Raw genomic sequence first — 7,500 nt, forward strand, 5'->3', positions numbered from 1 at the left:
TATGGAATCAATCTACATAAGGAATACTACTTTCCTTTTTCCTTTGCATCGTCTCAGCTTCAATACATTCCCACGTGGGGATAAAGGGAAGGTAAATAATGGTTGCAATGTTGCTGTGGATTCTGTTGCAGTTCCGTGAATTTGTCCAGCTGCATCCAGTGTGCCTTGCCGGAGGTTTTATTTATTTATTCTTTTTATGTATTTTTGTTCTTCTCTTCCTTCTCTTCCTAATTATATTTTTTTTTTTCTCCATCATGCGCTACTCTGCCATTCTGTGAGCTTCTCTTCATATGTTTTTATCTCTTCTCATATAATATTTCTGCTAATTGTTAGAGGTTTCTTTACTTTTTATATATTTTTCCTTCTCTTTCTCCTACTTATTCTTTTCTTCTTCCCACACTATACCTTTATACTTTTAACTTCTCTTCCTACTCTTTTCTTTCTTCCTCATGTAACACTTCTGCTAACAACACACCACGGTCTAACTTATTCCACATAACTACCCAAATACGTTCTCCTCTATCCCAATTAATTATCTAGCCATTGTTTCTTTCGTTCCACTTAATTCACAAGTAACTGTCCAAAATATTAAAGAGCCATGTTCTCCTTTATCCCATCTAATCAACTGACCACCCTCCTGTATCCCATCTAACTACCCACTCACTGTCTCTTCTATCCTAACTAACTACTTTCTCTTATGTTCCATGTAACGAGGTAATGTCTCCTTTGTCTCACCTTTTTAACAGGCATTTTTTTTTTTTAATTAGGTACCTAGTATTTCTCCTCTCTTCCACTTCAATGGATGTCTTTCCTATCCCAACTAATTTACTAGCTGTACTCTCCTCCACCCAGCTAGTCTCCTCTGTTCACTCTACTTAACCACACTCAATAGTTAGCCAGTCTCTTTCACCCGACTACTCGTAAACAAACAGGCCACTGTCTGCTCTCTCCCACCTAATCCAATCTTTCCTCCATCAAATTAACCACCTTGCCAACAATCAAGATACCGCCCTCCCTATTGTTTCCAGCCCAGTAGCATTAATGACGGTAATCCCTGCCCTCTCTAGTTATCGGTCTTTTTGTCACCATTCCCAGTTTTATGAAGGGCGAGGCGCGTGGCGATGGGCGAAGCTTCTGACCATCAGGGATTAAATTCAAGGGGTGAGTATTGGCTAAGCTGTACCCTGGGAGACTTGATTATCTCCACTGTGTGTTGTGTGTAGTGGGTTCTTGATGTAGTGTAGTGAAGAGAGTTGTTGTTTGTTGGGGTTTGTATTACAAGTGTTACTGGGGTATTGGTGGTAGTGGTGGGTAGTGGTGGTGGTAGTAGTAGTAGTAGTAGTAGTAGTTGTAGAAGTAGTAGTAGTAATAACACTGATGTATGTTTCATGTATTTTTTTCACTGTAGAATGAATAAATTATTTTTATTGTGTGTGTGTGTGTGTGTGTGTGTGTGTGTGTGTGTGTGTGTGTGTGTGTCTGTGTGTGTGTGTGGTATGAGGCAGTCTCTCTCTCTCTCTCTCTCTCTCTCTCTCTCTCTCTCTCTCTCTCTCTCTCTCTCTCTCTCTCTCTCTCTCTCTCTCTCTCTCTCTAACACACACACACACACACACAGGAATATGAGGAAGAAAACATAAGAATCACAGTCAGCCAATCAGTCTCCCTTAAAAACAAGCTGTAAACACAAACAAGACATAAACACCTGCAGCTAATACAAAAACGTACCTCAGGCGAACCAATTAAAGAAAAAGAAAAAAAAAACACAAAGAATCACATACTAAAGGCATAAATTGCTTCCATCACAACCAATAGACGCTCGTCACGGTTTGAAAAGATCCTTTCCTTAGAAACATATTCCCTTCTCTCTCTCTCTCTCTCTCTCTCTCTCTCTCTCTCTCTCTCTCTCTCTCTCTCTCTCTCTCTCCCCATTATTGGAATCTCCTGTACAAATAACTAGACATATATTTACGTAAGAAATTCGCCCAAGAAGCGGTGTCAAATTGTAGACCTTTCAGACAGAACACTAATATGAACAGCAGTGTTTGGAATGCCAGCGAAAGGTGACTGTAGCGATAAAAAGGTTTAATGCAATTGTACAAATAAAGTTCTGTAGCAAAGAAAGGACAATATTAACTTCCTATTCTCTATTTCCTGTGTCCATGGAAGCAATGCTTCACAGTGTTCTGAATGGAGACGTAGGTGGTGAAGGCAACACAGCTCAGGAAATGACAGCTTTATTCCTGACTAGTAATTTCGTAGGAATGACAATACTAACTACCTCTTCTCTCTTTCCTGTGTCCATGGAAGTAATTTTTAACAGTGTTCTGGATGAAGATGTGAGTGGTAAAGGCAACACAGGTCAGGAAATGACAGCTTTATTCCTGACTAATAATTTCTTAATGGCTTCCTCAGAGGATTACAGAAGAAGAGCATAAATAAAAGTCTTTCTTCTCATGCCTTGTTCCCTTCACCTCCTGCCTCCTGTTTGTCACAGTGTCCTCACTAGTGTTCTCAACATCAACAATGACTGACTGTACCTATGAAAAGTTGTTGAAAGAGTAAGTTATCTAACACACGTACTGGATGTTGCTTGTGTAGGAGAAGGCGGCATGTTGGTAAGGCAACTGACTCACACACTGGGACTTGAGATTGTGATGCAAAGTAAAATATCAGAGTAAAAAAAAAAGCCTGAAGAGAAATAGGGAAAAGAACCTAAGTAAAGAAGAAAAATATATAAGATAAAAAAAAAAAAAGATTAAATACTGACGGAGAAAAAGAGAGGGCACGCGCGCGCGCGCGCGCGCGCGCGAGAGAGAGAGAGAGAGAGAGAGAGAGAGAGAGAGAGAGAGAGAGAGAGAGAGAGAGAGAGTGGAGAGGAGAGGAGAGAGAGAGAGAGAGGAGAGGAGAGGAGAGGAGAGGAGAGTAAAGAGAAGAAAAGTGTAAAGAGAAGAAGAAAGTAAAGAGAGAAAGAGTAAAGAGAAGAAAAGAAAAGAAAAGAGAAGAAAAGAGAAGAGGAGAGGGAGAGGAGAGGAGTTCTTTTCTCTCACCGTTGCCATGCACAGTGCACATCGAAACTTGCTTCTGTTGATTGACAAGTTAGGGTTGGCGGAGTGAACGTGCGCGTGACGTGTTTCTCTCCATCACATTCTCCTCTCCTGCTGCCACTGTTTGCTGTCTCGCTAATAATTCTGTCTTCCCCTCGACCCTCTTCCTTCTACAAGTGTTCTCTTCAGACTTTAAACAGCTTCCTTCGTCTCTCTCTCTCTCTCTCTCTCTCTCTCTCTCTCTCTCTCTCTCTCTCTCTCTCTCTCTCTCTCTCTCTCATTAATCCTATAGTCTTTATTATTTCCGTCGCCTCCTGCACTCCATTTCTGTTGTACTACAGTCCACATTTTAAAATCTTGATAGACTCCACATTCACTGTGATTCACAGTGACGCACAAACGTACACTCTATTACAAACACACATCTGTACTAACCTTTCATTATATTCTTTACTATCTCTGTGATGCTCCACACTCCACTTCACTCCCACTCCACTCCCCACATGCCCTCCACGTGTCTCCCTCTCTTCCCTCTTATTTATTCATGTCTCCCTTACGACGCCTTTTTTTTCTCTCCCCCTCCCTCCTCTTCCTCTCCTTCCTTTCCTACACTTCCCTCTTTTAATCCCCAGACATTTATATTCCTTTCCAAATCCTCCCTCTCTCTCTCTCTCTCTCTCTCTCTCTCTCTCTCTCTCTCTCTCTCTCTCTCTCTCTCTCTCTCTCTCTCTCTCTCTCTCTCTCTCTCTCTCTCTCTCTCTCTCTTATATTAGTTAATCAGTCAGCCAATCATTCATTCAGTCAGTCAGTCAGTCACTCAGTCATTCAGGCAGTCAGTCAGTCAATCAGTGAGTCAGCCAGCCAGCCAGCCAGCCACTCAACCAGTCCACAGGTAAATTAATAAGCAGAAAGGGACAAAAAGTAATCGAGTTGTTGTAATGAATTCCACTAACTGAAGAAATAAAAGTTGAAAAAGTTGCTTCCTTTTGTGTCCAGAAACAAGAGATTGCATTAGAGATGAAAGGAAGACGCGTGTACAGAGAGAGAGAGAGGTGGCAGGTAAGGTTACGTTGGGTAAGGTCAGGTAAGGTCAGGTCAGATCAGGTAAGGTCAGGTCAGGTCAGGTTAGTTTAGGACAAGTCAGGGTAGGTTAGGAAATGTTAAGTCAGTCAGGTAAGGGTTGGATATAATAGAATAGGATAGGATAATATAGGATAAGTTAGGTTAGGTTAGGATAGGTTACGTAAGGTAGGTTTAATAAAGGCAAGGCAAGGCAAGGCAAGGTAAGGTAAAAGTAAAGTAATGTAAAGTTAGGTTAGAATAGATTAGGTCAAGGCAGGCTTCAGCTGGGTCGCTAGATTTATTTATTCGAGAGCTCGTTTTCTTCCAGCCTGAATGATTGAAGTGGCTCCGCTTGCCTTCGTCTGCCTTCGCTTTGCTTGGTGCTCTGTGTGTGTGTGTGTGTGTGTGTGTGTGTGTGCTAGGTGATCGAAAGTGTGGTTAGGTTAGATTGTTCCCCTCTCCATGTTAAGCGATCGAATGAGTGAGTGAGTGAGTGAGTGAGTGAGTAATTAGGTTAGGGTTGATGTTTAGTGAAGGGACATTTTTTTATTTTTTAATGCATAATTACATCTGATTATTCTTTGTTGATTTGTCCATTTCTCTCCCTGTCTCTCGGCATCTCTGTCTACCTTATCAAATTCTTCAAATCTCTCCTCTATTCAGAAAACTCTCTCTCTCTCTCTCTCTCTCTCTCTCTCTCTCTCTCTCTCTCTCTCTCTCTCTCTCTCTCTCTCTCTCTCAACGTTTCATCACCTTTTTTTCCATCTCAATTTTTAGTTTAGCGTTCACAATTCTCTCTCTCTCTCTCTCTCTCTCTCTCTCTCTCTCTCTCTCTCTCTCTCTCTCTCTCTCTCTCTCAACGTTTCATCACCTTTTTTTCCATCTCAATTTTTAGTTTAGCGTTCAACATTCTCTCTCTCTCTCTCTCTCTCTCTCTCTCTCTCTCTCTCTCTCTCTCTCTCTCTCTCTCTCTCTCTCTCTCTCTCTGAGTGTGCTCTGGGAGAGCGCTGAATTGATGCAGGGCATTTATGTTTTATAATTCCTCAAGTCAGGATAGGAATGAGAGCGGATCTTCCATCAGCAAGCGAGGCAAGAGAGGCGTCCTTTGCCTCGCTGAAGTGGGATCTGTGGGGTTCACTGCATTGCCTGAGCCACGCTATCCAAGCTCTGCCCCTCCCTCGCCTTGCTTCCCCCGCCACTCAATGGTACACACTCACCAGTTGGCAGTGCACAGTCAATAGGGAACTTTACAGTATTGGGAATATTCATGAGTGGGGATAGGTGGAAATAATAATATGTAGGTTTGCTTCATTCGTTTGTACATTGAGTGCCACGTTAAGTCTGATCAATTTTTGTAGCTTCGCTTGTTTTAAGTAAAGTCTTAAGAGCCTGTTAGGAATCTAGCGATATTTGTCATCTTGTTACTTACCTACGTAATAACACACACACACACACACACACCAGAACACAAGAAAATAATGCAAACTCCAAGAGGCTATCAGATTAAAAAAAACATACGACCATTTAGCTATATATATATATATATATATATATATATATATATATATATATATATATATATATATATATATATATATATATATATATATATATATATATATATATCTAAGACCAGTGGTTGTTAGGACACCAAAAACTTCAAACCCCCAGTGATTAATAAAACAAACTTCATCTGAGCAAATCGTCAAAGCTGTGGCTTGAAAACATCCGTAGCATCACTGAACTAACGATAATACCAGCATGGAAAACCTCAATTGTTAAGAAATAAGCAAAGATTGTGATGGGCAGGGAAAGAAAGGGAAAGATTATGAGTAATCTGAGACGCTGTAGCCTAGTGGTTCCTCTGTGCGCAGATAAAATAACAACAACAACAACAACAACAACAACAACAACAACATCAACTAAACACTTGCACCAAACAGTGACACTATTAAAATGAACATGAACAAGGAGACCAATTGAAATGTTGAGGCCAAGAGAAGAGTTGACAAGTGGTGATTGGAGACGCTGCATCCTGTTTGCTACTAGCTTCTCAATGCACAAATAATAAACAACGACTGAACAGATACGCAGAACACAGGGTGATCAGAAACACTGCAGCTTATTACCTTCCTTACTTCCTCTATGCGCAAGTAACAAGCAAGTAATGACTGAACAAATACGCAAAATATGGGTTGACCAAAAACACTGCAGGCTGCTAACCTTTCAGTTCCTCTATGCACAAATGATAAATAAACAAAACACATGCACACAAAATAGTGACTAGTACATTACCAACATAGACAGGAAGACACGGGGAAGAGCAGGAGGAGGGAATATGACGCCTTCAAGGTGACTGAGAGGCGATTCCAACACTCCGCGGCTCTCCACGGCACAGTCTGCACCGCCGCCTCGCAGTTCTCACGACCACTGCACACAGTAATGTTACGGAGGCACAATTACCGGGGAAACTAACACACGGGCCGTCACCTTTACGTCACCACGAGATAATGCAGAGGCGACCAAAACTGAATGAGTATCTCAGTTCGTTCAGCAGTTTACAGCACACGGTATTGACACGGAAGCACAAGTACTAAGGAAACTAGTACGCGGCCGCCCGCTGTCTTGTCGTAACCACGCGGCAGTGGCGAGGCGAGCAGGACTAAGGCGGCTGAGAGTTACAGATTCAGTGTCTCAGTTCGAAGGTTCCTTGTTTGGAGTATTGTTCACGCAGCTGAGCCAAATGTCCACGGTCTGACAGTGCGGGAAATATCTATAGCATTCTTTAGTGTGTAGGAGGATACGTGAATTAAAGATGAGGTGTAATATAAAATCTCCAGGGGACGTACTTATATTCAATGGCCTTTATTGTCACATGAGACTAACCCGCGCTAACTCGAGTCATGCATTGAAGCGTTACGTTGCCAGACTCCACACGGAACATTAATCCTAGATGTGTGTGTGTGTGTGTGTGTGTGTGTGTGTGTGTGTGTGAGAGAGAGAGAGAGAGAGAGAGAGAGAGAGAGAGAGAGAGAGAGAGAGAGAGAGAGCATGATTTCTATTCGTATGATTTTTCTTTATCTTTTATTTATTTTCTATTTATATTTATGTCTTTGTTAATTGTTTGGGTGGGTAAACACTCAGCGCCACCACCACCACTGCGATTTGTGGCGGTGTGTTGCAGTCATTGTCATCATAATCATCATCATTCTCCTCATCTTTCTTTTCTTCTTCCTCCTCCTCTTCTTCCTCCTCGTTCTTTTTTTCCTCCTCTTCCTCCTCTTCTTCTTTCTCCTCGTTCTTCTTTTCCTCCTCTTCATCATCAACATATTCTCTTCCTCTTCCGCCTCCTCATCATTAGAAATTTGTTCATCTCCTCCTCTTCCTCCTCTTC

The 7,500-nt window shown here is 41.8% G+C and overlaps 1 protein-coding gene across 2 annotated transcripts in view; it reads right to left on the reverse strand.

The window, feature by feature from the left end:
* Positions 1–6,885, reverse strand: part of LOC135097952 (uncharacterized) — a 152,321-nt gene extending 145,436 nt beyond the window's left edge. Inside the window, exon 1 of one of the 2 annotated variants that reach the window (XM_064000092.1) lies at positions 6,402–6,852. The gene's annotated coding sequence lies outside the window, so the exon portion shown is untranslated. Of the gene's footprint in view, positions 1–6,401 lie in introns of both variants that reach the window. The other variant, XM_064000093.1, reaches the window with a different exon arrangement.
* Positions 6,886–7,500: the final 615 nt, after the last annotated feature.

This window comes from Scylla paramamosain, unplaced genomic scaffold (assembly GCF_035594125.1).
Source record: "Scylla paramamosain isolate STU-SP2022 unplaced genomic scaffold, ASM3559412v1 Contig37, whole genome shotgun sequence".
In the NCBI taxonomy this organism is placed as follows: Eukaryota; Metazoa; Arthropoda; class Malacostraca; order Decapoda; family Portunidae; genus Scylla; species Scylla paramamosain.